The sequence below is a fragment of the Pongo abelii genome, chromosome 19 (assembly GCF_028885655.2).
Source record: "Pongo abelii isolate AG06213 chromosome 19, NHGRI_mPonAbe1-v2.0_pri, whole genome shotgun sequence".
Taxonomy (NCBI): domain Eukaryota; kingdom Metazoa; phylum Chordata; class Mammalia; order Primates; family Hominidae; genus Pongo; species Pongo abelii.
In genome coordinates this window covers 19917300-19930906 of record NC_072004.2, presented here as the reverse complement: position 1 = coordinate 19930906, position 13607 = coordinate 19917300, and the positions used below count along the sequence as shown (strand labels likewise).

At 49.9% G+C, this 13607-nt stretch overlaps 1 protein-coding gene across 1 annotated transcript in view; it reads right to left on the bottom strand.

Annotated features, from left to right (window-relative positions):
- LOC129051030 (envoplakin-like protein) overlaps positions 1-13607 on the bottom strand; it is a 32576-nt gene that overhangs the window by 9868 nt on the left and 9101 nt on the right. The window contains 1 exon segment of the mRNA XM_063718052.1: positions 12779-12854. The gene's annotated coding sequence lies outside the window, so the exon portion shown is untranslated.

Sequence of the window (13607 nt, the reverse complement as noted above, 5' to 3'; positions counted from 1 at the left end):
TGTCACCAGAGATGACTGGCCACTCAGCCTCTGCCCCAGCCTGCTCCCACTTTATTCCTGGTGACACTTGTCTTCTAACCACTCACTGTACGCCTGCAATCAATTGTCTTCAGAAAGGAGCCGTTTGTGTGAATGACTACGGGGGCCAACGCCAGCCTCACCCCTGGCCTCCCTGACTCACCTTTTCTTTTCTTTTTTTTTTTGAGATGGAGTCTCGCTTTATCACCCAGGCTGGAGTGCAGTGGCACCATCTCGGCTTACTGCAACCCCTGCCTCCCAGGTTCAAGCAATTCTTTTGTCTCAGCCTCCCGAGTAGCTGGGACTACAGGTGCACGCCACCACACCCAGTTAATTTTTGTATTTTTAGTATAGATGGGGTTTCACCATGTTGGCCAGGCTGGTCTCAAACTCCTGACCTGAGGTGATTCGCCCACCTCAGCCTCTCAAAGTGCTGGGATTACAGGCATCAGCCACCGAGCCCGGCTGCTTCACCTTTGAGCTTGGCCCCTCCCTGGGAGGTGGCAGTCATTGGAAGTGGGGCCCTGGGGAGAGGTGTCCAGACTCCAGACAGAGAGCAGCCAGGCAAAGCCTCTGAGCTGTGCAGTGGGAGGTGCCCTGGGCGGAGGGCAGCGAGTCTGAGGTCTGGAACACTGGAGCTTCGACCCCTCTGCAGAAGCCCTCCAGGAAGGAAATGAGCACTGTAGGGGGCCCTCACACGCCCCGGAGATTAAGGGCTAACTCATTTACTGCAAGAAATTGTGGAAGTCAGTGTGGCGATTCCTCAGGGATCTAGAACTAGAAATACCATTTGACCCAGCCATCCCATTACTGGGTATATACCCAAAGGACTATAAATCATGCTGCTATAAAGACACATGCACACGTATGTTTATTGCAGCACTATTCACAATAGCAAAGACTTGGAACCAACCCAAATGTCCAACAATGACAGACTGAATTAAGAAAATGTGGCACATATACACCATGGAATACTATGCAGCCATAACAAATGATGAGTTCATATCCTTTGTAGGGACATGGATGAAATTGGAAATCATCATTCTCAGTAAACTATCGCAAGGACAAAAAACCAAACACCGCATGTTCTCACTCATAGATGGGAATTGCACAATGAGAACACATGGACACAGGAAGGGGAACATCACACTCTGGGGACGGTTGTGGGGTGAGGGGAGGGGGGAGGGATAGCATTAGGAGATATACCTAATGCTAAATGGCGAGTTAATGGGTGCAGCACACCAGCATGGCACATGTATACTTATGTAACTAACCTGCACATTGTGCACAGGTACCCTAAAATTTAAAGTATAATAATAATAATAATAATGATAATAATAATAATAATAATAATAATAAAAAGAAAAACAAGAGCTGACTTCCTGGAGTGATCTTCTCATGCCAGATCAAATCAGGCCCAGCATCTCTGATAAGGGCTGCCAGGCGGCAGGCAGGAACACCCCGAGCCCTGAGGCAGTCTCTCACGTGGGATGCTCCTGTCTGATGGCAGCAACCCTGGCCCCAGAAGAAAACAGGAGAAAGGACAGGGACACAGAGTGGGGCATGGCTGTCTTTGTGCTTCACCTCTGGCCTCACACTTTGGAGAGAAAGGAGCCCTTTATCTAAAAGGTCAAGATGGGGCTGACTGCCTGGATCAAGACCCTCAGCGTCCGTTTCTGTAACCACAAGTCCTGCTGTGTGTGGCTACAGTGCATTCGAAGGTGCCCGGACCAAAGTGAGATGTGTTATACATGCAAAATTCACACCAGATTTCAAAGACGTACTATGGAAAAAGAATGTAAAACAGCCGGCTGCGGTGGCTCATGCCTGTAATCCCAGCACTTTGGGAGGCCGAGGTGGGCAGATCATGAGGTCAGGAGTTCAAGACCAGCCTGACCAACATGGTGAAACCTCGTCTCTACTAAAAAAAATTAGCTGGGCATGGTGGCACTTGCCTGTAGTCCCAGCTACTCGGGAGGCTGAGGAAGAAGAATCACTTGAATCTGGGAGGCGGAGGTTGCAGTGAGCTGAGATTGTGTCACGGCACTCCAGCCTAGGAGACAGAGCAAAACTCAGTCTCAAAAAAAAAAAAAAAAAAAGTAAAGCATCTCATTAATTTTTCTATTGATTACATATTGAAATATTTTGGATATGTTGAATTAAATGAAATGTATTTTTAGTTTTATTTGTTTATTTTTTTGAGACAGAGTCTTGCTCTGTTGCCTAGGCTGGAGTGCAGTGGCACAATCTCAGCTCACTGCAACCTCCACCTCCCGGGTTCAGGTGATTCTCCTACCTCAGCCTCCCGAGTAGCTGGGACTACAGGCTCGTGCCACCACGACTGGCTAATTTTTGTATTTTTAGTGGAGACGAGGGTTCACCATGTTGGTCAGGCTGGTCTCGAATTCCCGACCTCATGATACGGGATTACAGGCATATTTTAAATTTTGACCTGTTGCTTTTTACTCTTTAAAATGTGGCTACCGATAAATCTAAAGTGACAAATGAGGCTTGCATTTGGGGCTTATCGGGATTCCTTCAGACAGCTCTGGCCTGGAAGTTAGATAGGATGCCCCGACCTTCAACCCTCCTAAGCCCTGGCTTCTGCCATGTCTCTTTGCTTGCAGTTAAAAAAAATTTATTTTTGGCCAGGTGGGGTGGCTCACACCTGTAATCCCAGCACTTTGGGAGGCCAAGGCGGGCAGATCACCTGAGGTCAGGAGTTTGAGACCAGCCTGACCAACATGGAGAAACCCCGTCTCTACTAAAAATACAAAATAACAAAACCAGGCATGTGCGTGGTGGTGCATGCCTGTAATCCCAGCTACTTGTGAGGCTGAGGCAGGAGAATCGCTTGAACCCAGGAGGTGGAGGTTGCGGTGAGCCGAGATCACACCATTGCACTCCAGCCTGGGCAACAGGAGCGAAACTCCATCTCAAAAAAAAAAAAAAAAAAAAAAAAAAAAAAAAAATATATATATATATATATATATATATATATATATATGTTTTGGCCAGGCACAGTGGCTCACGCTTGTAATCCCAGCACTTTGGGAGGCCAAGGAGGGTGGATCACTTGAAGTCAGGAGTTCGAGAACAGCCTGGCCAACAAGAGTGAAACTCCATCTCAAAAAAATATATATATGTATATATATTTTTTTTGGCCGGGCACAGTGGCTCATGCCTGTAATCCCAGCACTTTGGGAGGCTGAGGAGGGTGGATCACTTGAAGTCAGGAGTTCAAGACCAGCCTGGCCAACATGGTGAAACCCCATTTCTACTAAAAATACAAAAATTAGCCAGGCATTGTGGTGGGTGCATGTAATCCCAGCTACCTGGGAGGCTGAGGCAGTAGAATCACTTGAACCCAGTAGGTGGAGGTTGCAGTGAGTCAAAATTGTGCCACTACACTCCAGCCTGGGTGACGTGGGTGCCAGAGTGAGACTTCGTCTCAAAAAAAAAAAAAAAAAAAGCAAAACCCTGTCTCTACTAAAAATACAAAACAACAAAATTAGCCAGGCGTTGTGGTGGGTGCCTATAGTCCCAGCTACTCGGGAGGCTGAGGCAGGAGGATCGCTTGAACCCAGGAGGTGGAGGGAGGTTGCAGTGAGCCGAGATTGAGTCACTGCATTCCAGCCTGGATGACAGAAGTGAGACTCCATCTAAAAAAAAAAAAAAAAAAATTCTTTTGGCCAGGCACGGTGGCTCATGCTTATAACCCCAGCACTTTGGGAGGCCAAGGTGGGTGGATCATGAGGTCAAGAGTTCAAGACCAGCCTGACCAACATGGTGAAACCTCGTCTCTACTGAAAATACAAAAATTAGCTGGGCTTGGTGGCACACACTTGTAATCCCAGCTACTCAGGAGGCTGAGGCAGGAGAATCACTTGAACCCGGGAGGTGGAAGTTGCAGTGAACCGAGATCTCATCACTGAACTCCAGCCTGGGTGACAGAGCGAGACTCCGGCTCAAAAAAAAAAAAAAAAAAAAAAAACAAAATTTTTTAAAGGCATTCATACAAGGATAGCATCTCCCCACTTAAGGGCCTGGTGAGTCCTTCCCCTCGCCTGGCCCTGGCTTGTTCCTTGGTGGATTGAGAGGTTAGAGATGAAACGATCCCTGGGGCTGCTCAACCCTCTGCCAGCCATGATTTTGCGTGGCAGCTTACTCACTCCTTGCTCCTGGAGCTCCACGCTGATGTGGGCAGCTGGCAGCTCACCTGGCCTGGGACGTAAGCAAGAGGCCTGATCAGACCGAAAACAGTGAGACTCTCGGCTCCAAGACTGCCAGACACAGCTGGACACATGTGCAGCCCAGCCACAGGGTGGCCGCTTGGCAAGTGTGCCAGCAGCTAAGCCCTCTGGTGCCCACTATCTCCTCCAGCTCTGGGGCTCCTGTGGGGAGGCATCCTTCTCCCTGCTGAGGCTGATGGTGGTGATTGCCTCCTTTGCCCCGGGAGCCGTAAGCTACCAGGCACCCATGTGTTCCTGATGAGGTAAGGCTTTGCTGTCTCAGGAAATTGCCCTGTTTGTACAAAAGCTCCGCTGCCAGACCCTTGGACCAAAGTTGAGTGATGACCTCTTTCCTTCACTCCTCTGGCCCGCTGAGCAAAGCAGAGGTGCCCTCCTCCAGCTGGGCCTAGAGGAGCACAGTCAGGTGGACTGGGGGTTCAAGGGACCAGCCTCCTTCCATTGTCTGCAGGTATAGTGTTGAGGGGTAGAGGCTGTGGCCCAGGAATCTGCAGGGCCACCGGGAGGAGGCTCTTTTGGCTGTGAGTCTGCCTAGCAAGTCCGATAAAAAGAACTGAAATGCCAAGGTCAGCCTAGAGAGAAGCAAAAGGTGGCACAGCTTGCTTAACCAGACAAGAGTAGAGAGGAACAGATGCTAGTGATTCCTTTTGGGACTTTTACGGGGAAGACTTAGAGGAAGCAACTACAAAAACTCCAAAAAACAGAAAACAACCAAATCTTGTGTGTGTTAAGAGAGCAGGCAGGATTCCTCATACTAAATGGCAAGAAAGAGAACATAGAGGGAACCCCTGGAATCCTCAAAACCAAGGCTGCCTTAGGGTATCTCTACCTCCCTCTGAACCATCCCCTTTCCCTGGAAGAAAGGGGACCCACCGCACCAGCCCCAGTTCAGCTGTAGGACTGGTGCTGGTGCAGCCCACTCCCCAGCCCCTGCAGCCACCTGGTGCATGAGCCATCCCTGCATTCCAGAAGTCTGCAGCCCAGCCAGTTTTACTCAGGAACTGGTAGGCCCAAGAGCTCTGGGCCTCTCTGCCACCTTTAAGTTAATAGCTGTTCTTACTAGCTAGGTCTGGGGACCTGCAGCCCTATTTTGGAGAAGTGCAGATGTGACAGAGGCAGCCAGCTAACTGTGCATGCCAAGATAACGACCCGTGTGGCCACTTGAGAAAATGTTCCACCGGCTGCACCACAGCAGCAGGGGTCTGGTGGCATCTGGCACTGTTCACTGGTCAGAGGGAGAAAAAGGTTTATAAAACAGACAAACATGAAAACAAAGGAACAAGCAGTTCTTATAGCTGCCTCATTTGTCTCTATTGTCAGGAAGCTGGAAAGGGGAGGTTAAACCGCCCAGCACAGACAGCGGCTCGTCAGACCCAAACTATTGTCTGAATGGCATTGCATAGACTTAGGAGGACTTCCTGGGAAGGGGAAGACAAGGACGCAGGCTGGCTGAGTGGAAGGCTCTGTCAGCTATGTGTGCCCATCGACTCGGGGTGCAGCAGCCCACGCTGTCTTGGGGTCTGGGCTCAGAACATTTTGGGGGAACCTCCTCACTGTCTCCTCCCAGTAACTTTGAGACACAGCCGCCCCTGTTGTACAGGAGCTGGAGAGTGCTCAGCTAGACTAGTAATGGACTAGTAAGTGCGGGGCAGGGATCCACCAGCTCGGAGGACCCTGGGCACCTGCTGTCTCTCTGCCTCACACCTCTTCTTAGGCAGCATGGGTGGCACTGCCTGCCGAGGCCTTTGCACAGCCACACCCATCTCCATTCCACAGATGAGCTGCAGCTAACGTTACTCAGCTTTCACTGGCCCAGGTACCTGCCCGCCATAGCTGGATTGCTAGGTCAGAAGATCCCTGGGGAAGCACTTTGGGAGGCCGAGGCTGCAGATCACCTGAGGTCAGGAGTTCAAGACCAGCCTATTCAACATGGTGAAACCTCATCTCTACTAAAAATAGAAAAATTAGCTGGGCTTGGTGGCGCATGCCTGTAATCCCAGCTACTCAGGAGGCTGAGGCAGGAGAATCACTTGAACCCAGGAGGCGGAGGTTGTGGTGAGCTGAGATTGTGCCATTGCACTCTAGCCTGGGCAACAAGAGTGAAACCTCATCTCGGAATAATAATAATAATACCTCTAGTGGACGCTTGTAGAGCCCCTCACTCTGTGCCAGATGGTGCTTAGAGCAGAGGGTGGACCCAGAGGCCAGGAGCTATCTAATGTGTGCAACCTGCACAGCCTGCCACCCCAGCTGGCCCTGGGCGGTGCCCCCAGCCATGACCCCTCCCAGGTCCTGCTCCCAAGTGTCTAACATTATAACAGGTCGGATTCTTTCAGTTGGTGTTGTCAGGATGCAGACAATTTCCAATTTATCCTCTTTGCTTTGGAGCATCGATAAATTTTACAGCTAAATCTGCTTTCCATCCCCTCTGTAGCAACAAGTGTCTTCAAACAAAAAATTAGAACCAACACATATTTTTACTATCTTTGGATATTTTCCTAGACCTCTAAATGTCCCAGGCTTTTCAAGGCTGCAGACAGAATTGTGCTGTTTAGAATTCTGTGATCAGTTAGCTTTTTTGTGTGTGACTAACGACACCTCGTATGTGAAAAATTAGCGCTGCCACAGCAATGACAGTGAACAGAGCACGGTCCCACCCTCAAAGCCCCTGGTGTTGGCCTTCCTCTCCTAGGGGGGTGAAGCCTCTGCCTTGGCTTTTGGGAGGAAACTCCCAGCTCTGGCCCAGGGCTGCTATGGGTTGAGGGTGCCCTGTCATCACAGGCTGTCACCTTGTGGTCGTGGTGACAGGCTCAGGTTGCCACCAGGGGAAGGGGTCAGAACCAAGCCTGGCACCATTTCATTTCAAGGAGGGAATCCAAGAGTTCTCACTGATTTAATGTAAAACCAGAGAGGAGACAGCACATCCAAACAACATTTGGGAAGAGAGGAACAGGCCCGGAGACCCAGCAGCGAAGGCCAGTGCCATCCTCAGCCACCTCACGCTCCTGACCCTCACCCAGCAGGCCTGGTGGGGCTTGCCTGGAACAGAGAATAGAAACCATGGTCACATAGGCCGGGCGTGGTGGCTCACACCTGTAACCCCAGCACTTTGGGAGGCCGAGGCGGGTGGATCACGAGGTCAGGCATTTGAGACCAACCTGGCCAACATAGTAAAACCCCATCTCTACTAAAAATACAAAAAATTAGCTAGGCGTGGTGGTGCATGCCTGTAATCCCAGCTACTCGGAAGTCTGAGGCAGGAGAATCACTTGAATGGGAGGCAGAGGTTGCAGTCAGCAGAGATCACACCACTGAGCTCCAGCCCATGCGACAGTGTCAGATTCCATCTCAAAAAAAAAAAAAAGGCCAGGTGCGGTGGCTCATGCCTGTAATCCCAGCACTTTGGGAGGCCAAGGTGGGTAGATCATGAGGTCAGGAGTTTGAGACCAGCCTGGCCAAGATGGTGAAACCCCATCTCTACTAAAAATACAAAAATTAGCTGGGCATGGTGGTGGCCACCTGTAATCCCAGCTTCTTGGGAGGCAGAGGCAGGAGAATTGCTTGAACCTGGGAGGTGGAGTGAGCCAAGATTGCGCCACTGCACTCCAGCCTGGGTGACAGAGTGAGACTCTGCTCAAAAAAAAAAAAAAAAAAAGGAAAGAAACCACGATCACAGCCACAACAGACCAACAGACCTCGGGCAGGCTTTAAAAGTATGAGACTGGGCCAGGCATGGTGACTCACGCCTGTAATCCCAGCACTTTGGGAGGTTGAGGCAGGTGGATCACTTGAGGCCAGGGGTTTGAGACCAGCCTGCCCAACACGGTGAAACTCCGCCTCTACTAAAAATACAAATATTAGCTGGGCATAATGGCACACACCTGTAGTCCCAGCTACTTGGGAGATTGAGGCAGGAGAATCACTTGAACCTGGGAGGCAGAGGCTGCAGTGAGCTGAGATCATGCCACTGCACTCCAGGCTGGGTGACAGAGTGAGACTCTGTCTCTAAATAAATAAATAAATAAATAAAACTATAAGGGACTGAGTGGAGCTCTCTTCGTCCTCTCTTGCTGTTGGAGACAGAAGCCTCCTCCAGGGTCAGAGCTTGCTGACAGCACCAGAGTCCATCCTGGAGGAGGGACCGGAGCCAGCACAACACGGGAACACCCACTTGGAACAGACCCATTCGCGGCCCCCGGGGCCTCATCTGCATGTCATGCTCCGTGGGAAGGCAGGACTGTGTGGCCCCTGAAGTATCTTTCTGTGAAAACCCCCGGCGAACAGCCTGCAGGGCCCAGGGGCAGTGAGGGCCTGATTTGAAACCTGCTCCCTTCAGAGGCAGAGCCGCTTCCCAGGAGGACAGGAGGGGGTCCTGCATCTGGCGCTCTGTCTCCCACGACACAGCCTGCTTAATGTCCAGGAATCCCACGTGAAGGGATGTGAGAGCTTGCCAGAGACCTTGGCCCTGCCAGATCTGTCTTCTTATGTAAACACCTGCTTTTAATACTAAACAGCATCACTGGCCGTTAACAGCCAATGCTGCTCAGAGCGCCTGGCAGGAGCACCGGGAGGAATGGAATTTGTAGTGTGGCTGTGAGACAAAGCATTAGGCAACCTGAGAAGGAAAAGGTGCAGTTGGGATTCGCCTCCATCTCTAGTTTATAGGTCCTGGGTCCCCACTGAGGCCAGCACTCTAGAGTGGGAGGAGCTGGGAGGGCTGTGGGCAGGACAAAGGGACATCTTCCAGGAGGATGAGCAGTTCCCCATGCCCGTCCCCCTCACAATGCTGCAGACAACGGCCTGAGGCAGGCTTGAGACTGCAGCACAGCAGGGCCTGCAATTGGATTCTTGGAGCTGGAGGACAGCGCGGCTGTCAGCACAGAGACGAGACAAGGGAGGTGCAGAATCTTGGCCCATGGCCCTGGGAGGAGGATGAGGACATGGATGAAGACCCCCTAACCCCCAAACTGTGGTTCCTCAGCCCGCAGGGACACTGACCTGATCAAAACCCAGGACCTCAACCTGAGACCAGTCATCTGTGCTATATATATTTTTCTTTTAAAAAAGTTTTTTTGGTAGAGACAAGGTCTTGCCATGTTGCCCAGGCTGGTCTCGAACTTCTGGCCTCAAGTGATCTGCCTGCCTCGGCCTCCCAAAGTGCTGGGATTACAGGCGTGAGCCACTGTGTCCAGCCTATCTGTGCTATATTTTCAGAAGTAGGGGTGAGGTTAGTCCTAAATTTATATGGCATAGATGATGAAACTTTCAATTAAAAAAAAAACCCAGCTTCCTGAGGCTCTCCAACCCAAAACAAACCCCAGGGGATCAGGGCCCCTCTGCGAGCATCTCAAGGTTCTAAGCCACCACACCATTCTAACAAGAAGTCTGATTTGTGTCTCACCATCCTTTCTAGCTCTTAGCCTTCCCTCCCTGCAACTTACTGGGAAAACAAAAGGCACAGCCAAGCCCACAGTGGCATTCTAAAACCACCTTTACAAAAATTCTAATGGTGAGATTATTAGAGTGAAAAAGGTCTAGCCTAACCCACTCCACCTTGCTTCTAACCTCCAAGCTGTCCTTGTTCATTCCTGGGAATAAGCCGAACTAATTTTGGGAGAAGTTTACAGTTTAACTGTTTAACTTTGAAACAAAGATGGTAACGGCACTTTCCGGAAATAAACCCCCTTCTTGCCTGGGGACCAGACTGCCTTTGTAGGACTAACAAATTAGCCACAAGAATTGAAATTATGGTTTAGGAGTCATGCAGCCAGAGGCCCAAGATTCTGAGCCTTGCCAGTTGCTCCTAGGGATGACATCGCTATTGTAAAACCTAAGAATGGTGCTCAAGATATTTCTCAGACCCTGCACTTTATGGATCAGCTGGCACCATCCATCCAAACTGGCTCATCTGGTCTTGTGGCCCCCACCCAGGAAACCGACTCAGCACAAGAGGCCAGCTTCAACTCCCTATGACTTCATCTTCAACTCCCTATGACTTCATCTCCAACCTGACCAATCAGCACTCCCCACTTCCTGACCCCCTACCCACCAAATTATCCTTAAAATTCCCAGTCTCTGAATTTTCAGGGAGACCAATTTGAGTAACAAACTCCAGTCTCCTGTTTAGCTGGCTCTGTGTTAATTAAACTTTCCCTCTATTGCAATTCCTCTGTTTCGATGAATCAGCTCCATCTGGGCAGTGGGCAAGAAGTCTCAGGGGGTTACAATGCCATCCTGAAACAATGCTCTTGGATTTTTAACCAGTTGGCCTTTTCTTCAAGCCACTGGGTTTGCTCAAAAACTGAAAACATCTAAGCCAACATTTCTCATGGTGAATTTTCTTTCCTATGTGACAGGTGAGTTTTGATTTCCAAAGGGAATCATAAGTGTCAGGTACATGTTTAAATCACTTTTATTCCTTGCTTTCTTACATTGTTTGTGTGACTTCTATTACTGATGTTATAATAGAAGTGAAAAGGGATGACTAAGAAAAAATGGGGGGTAACGAAGGGGATTAAAATGTAATAGCATCTAAAAATTACACATTGGGAAGTCCTGATAAATAGTGCCTCTAACATGTGTATCCAGCATCAGCCTCACCTAGTTGCCGGTAAGTCAGGTTACACTAGACCTCACCAGCTTCACACAACCAGGCTCCCAAGGAGAGAACGGGGACTGGACATGAGGGAGAGCACATAAGAAATGGGCACAGTCTCCATCATCTTTGCCTTTTAATATAAGATTTGGTTTCATCATTTCTGAGTGTAACATATTTCTTCTAAAAATAGAGCTCTCTGCTTGTCTGAAACTTTTTAGCGTTCACTGGGAGGTGAAGGGGAATAAGGCTGACCGTAATTCTGGGGTGATGTTGCCAGTTTCATAGTCACAGATAAACTTTTCAAGGGATCCTGGATGCTCACAGCAAGGATGAGTTCATTTCAAATCATGACATGACATGACATGAAGCATGACAAAGCGTTTCAAGGCCCCATCTGTGCCTGGTGTGGACTCCTGAACGCATTACTGACCAAAGGCAATCAATCACAGCTCACAGGGCACCAGACAGCAGCGGCCCCTCTCCCAGGAGGTACAGGAGACAGGATGACCCCGCACACATTTACCAGAAGACAACAGGGTGCTCTCCTAACACACTGCTTAAGACTGTGTGTACAGACACAAGCTGTAGGAATGCAGGGCCAAAGATGTTAAACTCTTGCCCCGGGCCAATGCAGACCTGGATTTAATATCATGGAACTTGCTGGGATTTTCTCACAATACAGATTAAGAGTCAGGATCTCCCCTGCCCCCGAGGAAGAGCCTGGTTAGCTCCTGAATCCAAAGATGCCCTTGATGTATCCAGTGAGGCCACTCTTGGTCTTCTGTTCCAACTTGTCCTCGAGGGGTGGGAAAGCCACGTGGCTGAGGGCCAGGTCAAAGGACAAAGGCTTGCAGGGGACAGGCTGGAAGCCTGGTGGGAAGCGCACAAGGTTGGCTTGCCTGGTGACAAGGGAAGGGTCCAGGCAGAATGTCTCAAACCGTTCAACCAGAGGCTGGAAGTCAAATCAAACAGACATACGTAGCATCGGTCACAGAACAACACCCTTGGTGAACATTCCTGAGTGCCGACTGCTTGGTTCAGAGCTTTACAGGGGCCATCTCCCTCAATCACTCAATCCCGACAGCCTCCTACGAGGAGGGGCTACCACATCGCTGCCTTGTAGTCAGAGTCACTGAAACCCAGAGAGGTTAAGAGAGGGCCAGGCTAAGACTGGGGTGCAGGTCTGTTGGCCATGTTACAAGTTAGAGCTCTTACCCACGGGTGCTACTCTGCACAGCAACAGGTTCCTCAACCCTCTTCCCAGGGATGATCTGACATCTTGGAAGATTTATGCAAGAAGCTTTGAGGTTGGGTAAGAGAAGGGAGGGAGGTGGGGGGTTTCCTTAGAAATTTAGGGTCCACTGCTCTACAATGAGCATGCATTCCTAGTTTGTTGCTAATCCTGCTTCATATTCCTCAAAAACCATGGCCCAGACTTCCCTTATTGTCCTTGACTTGGGAGGAGGAGGTCTCTGTTTGATGAGTGTCATTTGCATCTGAAAGTTTGTAAGAACAAGGATTTATAATAGCACACTAGTCACAAATGAGACCTATCACACAGGTGGCCCCTACATCCCAAAAGCAAAAGGAGCCAGCACGTGGGGAAGCCAGTCCTGTCTCGTGCTGAGAAGTGGTGGAGATAAACAGATCAATCCCACATCCAACGCCGTCGGCCTGTGAAGCCAGTACAGTTGCATGAGAACAGTAACAGGGAGAAGGACGAGTGTAACAGCACATCTCAAAATGCTTCTACGTGATCTGATGCCCAGCTGGTGCAAGTATAGGCCAGGAACATCTTACAGATGAACCGAGACAACCCTTTCAACCTTAAAACAGTAGTGTGGGGTGTGAGACAGAAGGGGAGTGGCAGGAAGGGAAGTCTGGGGATACAAAGGCCAGGCAGGGGGCTCACCGAGGATGGCTGCGGCCTGCAGGGAGCACTTCTCTGACCACACTTGAGTGATGAGCTCTTGCATGTCAGGCAGGCCCTGTAAGATTCAGAAAACCTGTACTCCTGAGCCAGGGCCAGGTCAGAGAAGCACACCAAGCTAACCTGAGTTAAGCGAACCCACTGGTATTTTCACAGGACTTTAGACTTTCTAAACGGTTCTCCGTATTAGAACAAAACAAAACAAAACACTAGCCTGTTTCAAATGGGAAAAGCTATGCCATGGCTTAAGTAATAATGCCTGGAAATAAAGATGATGTTGATAATATTAATAAATTCATCATACACTAAACAGTGTGCCAGGCATTGTTCTAAGCTGGTTACATAATCACTAGCTTAACCTTCTCAATAATCCTGAGGCAGTTTGCACTCCCATTTTACAGATGAGAAAATGGAAGCATGGAGAGGTTAAGCAATGTGCGGGCCATGCCCCCAAGTGGCAGCGGGCTGGGGTAAAGGGCTGGGCCATCTGGCTCAAGGGCATAAGCCCTTAGTCATTACATCCCACTGCTTCATCGAGGGTGATGAATTTTCCTGGCCTCGGTCTCTTGCTTGGCGTATTGGGAATGACCCGAGAAGGTCTGGAAGCCACAGAATCCATCATGCCTCCATTCTCTGACACTTCCCCCACAAAACAATTCAGCACATGAAATCAGGTCCACACTGGTTTGCACCACATCCCAAGATGATATCCCATGGTGGTGATGCTGCCACGTCCATCACCCCCACCTGCCCACATCCCTCTGCTCTTTCCTAGCTCTGCCTTTGCTGGGGGTCTCTCTTACTTCTTCTG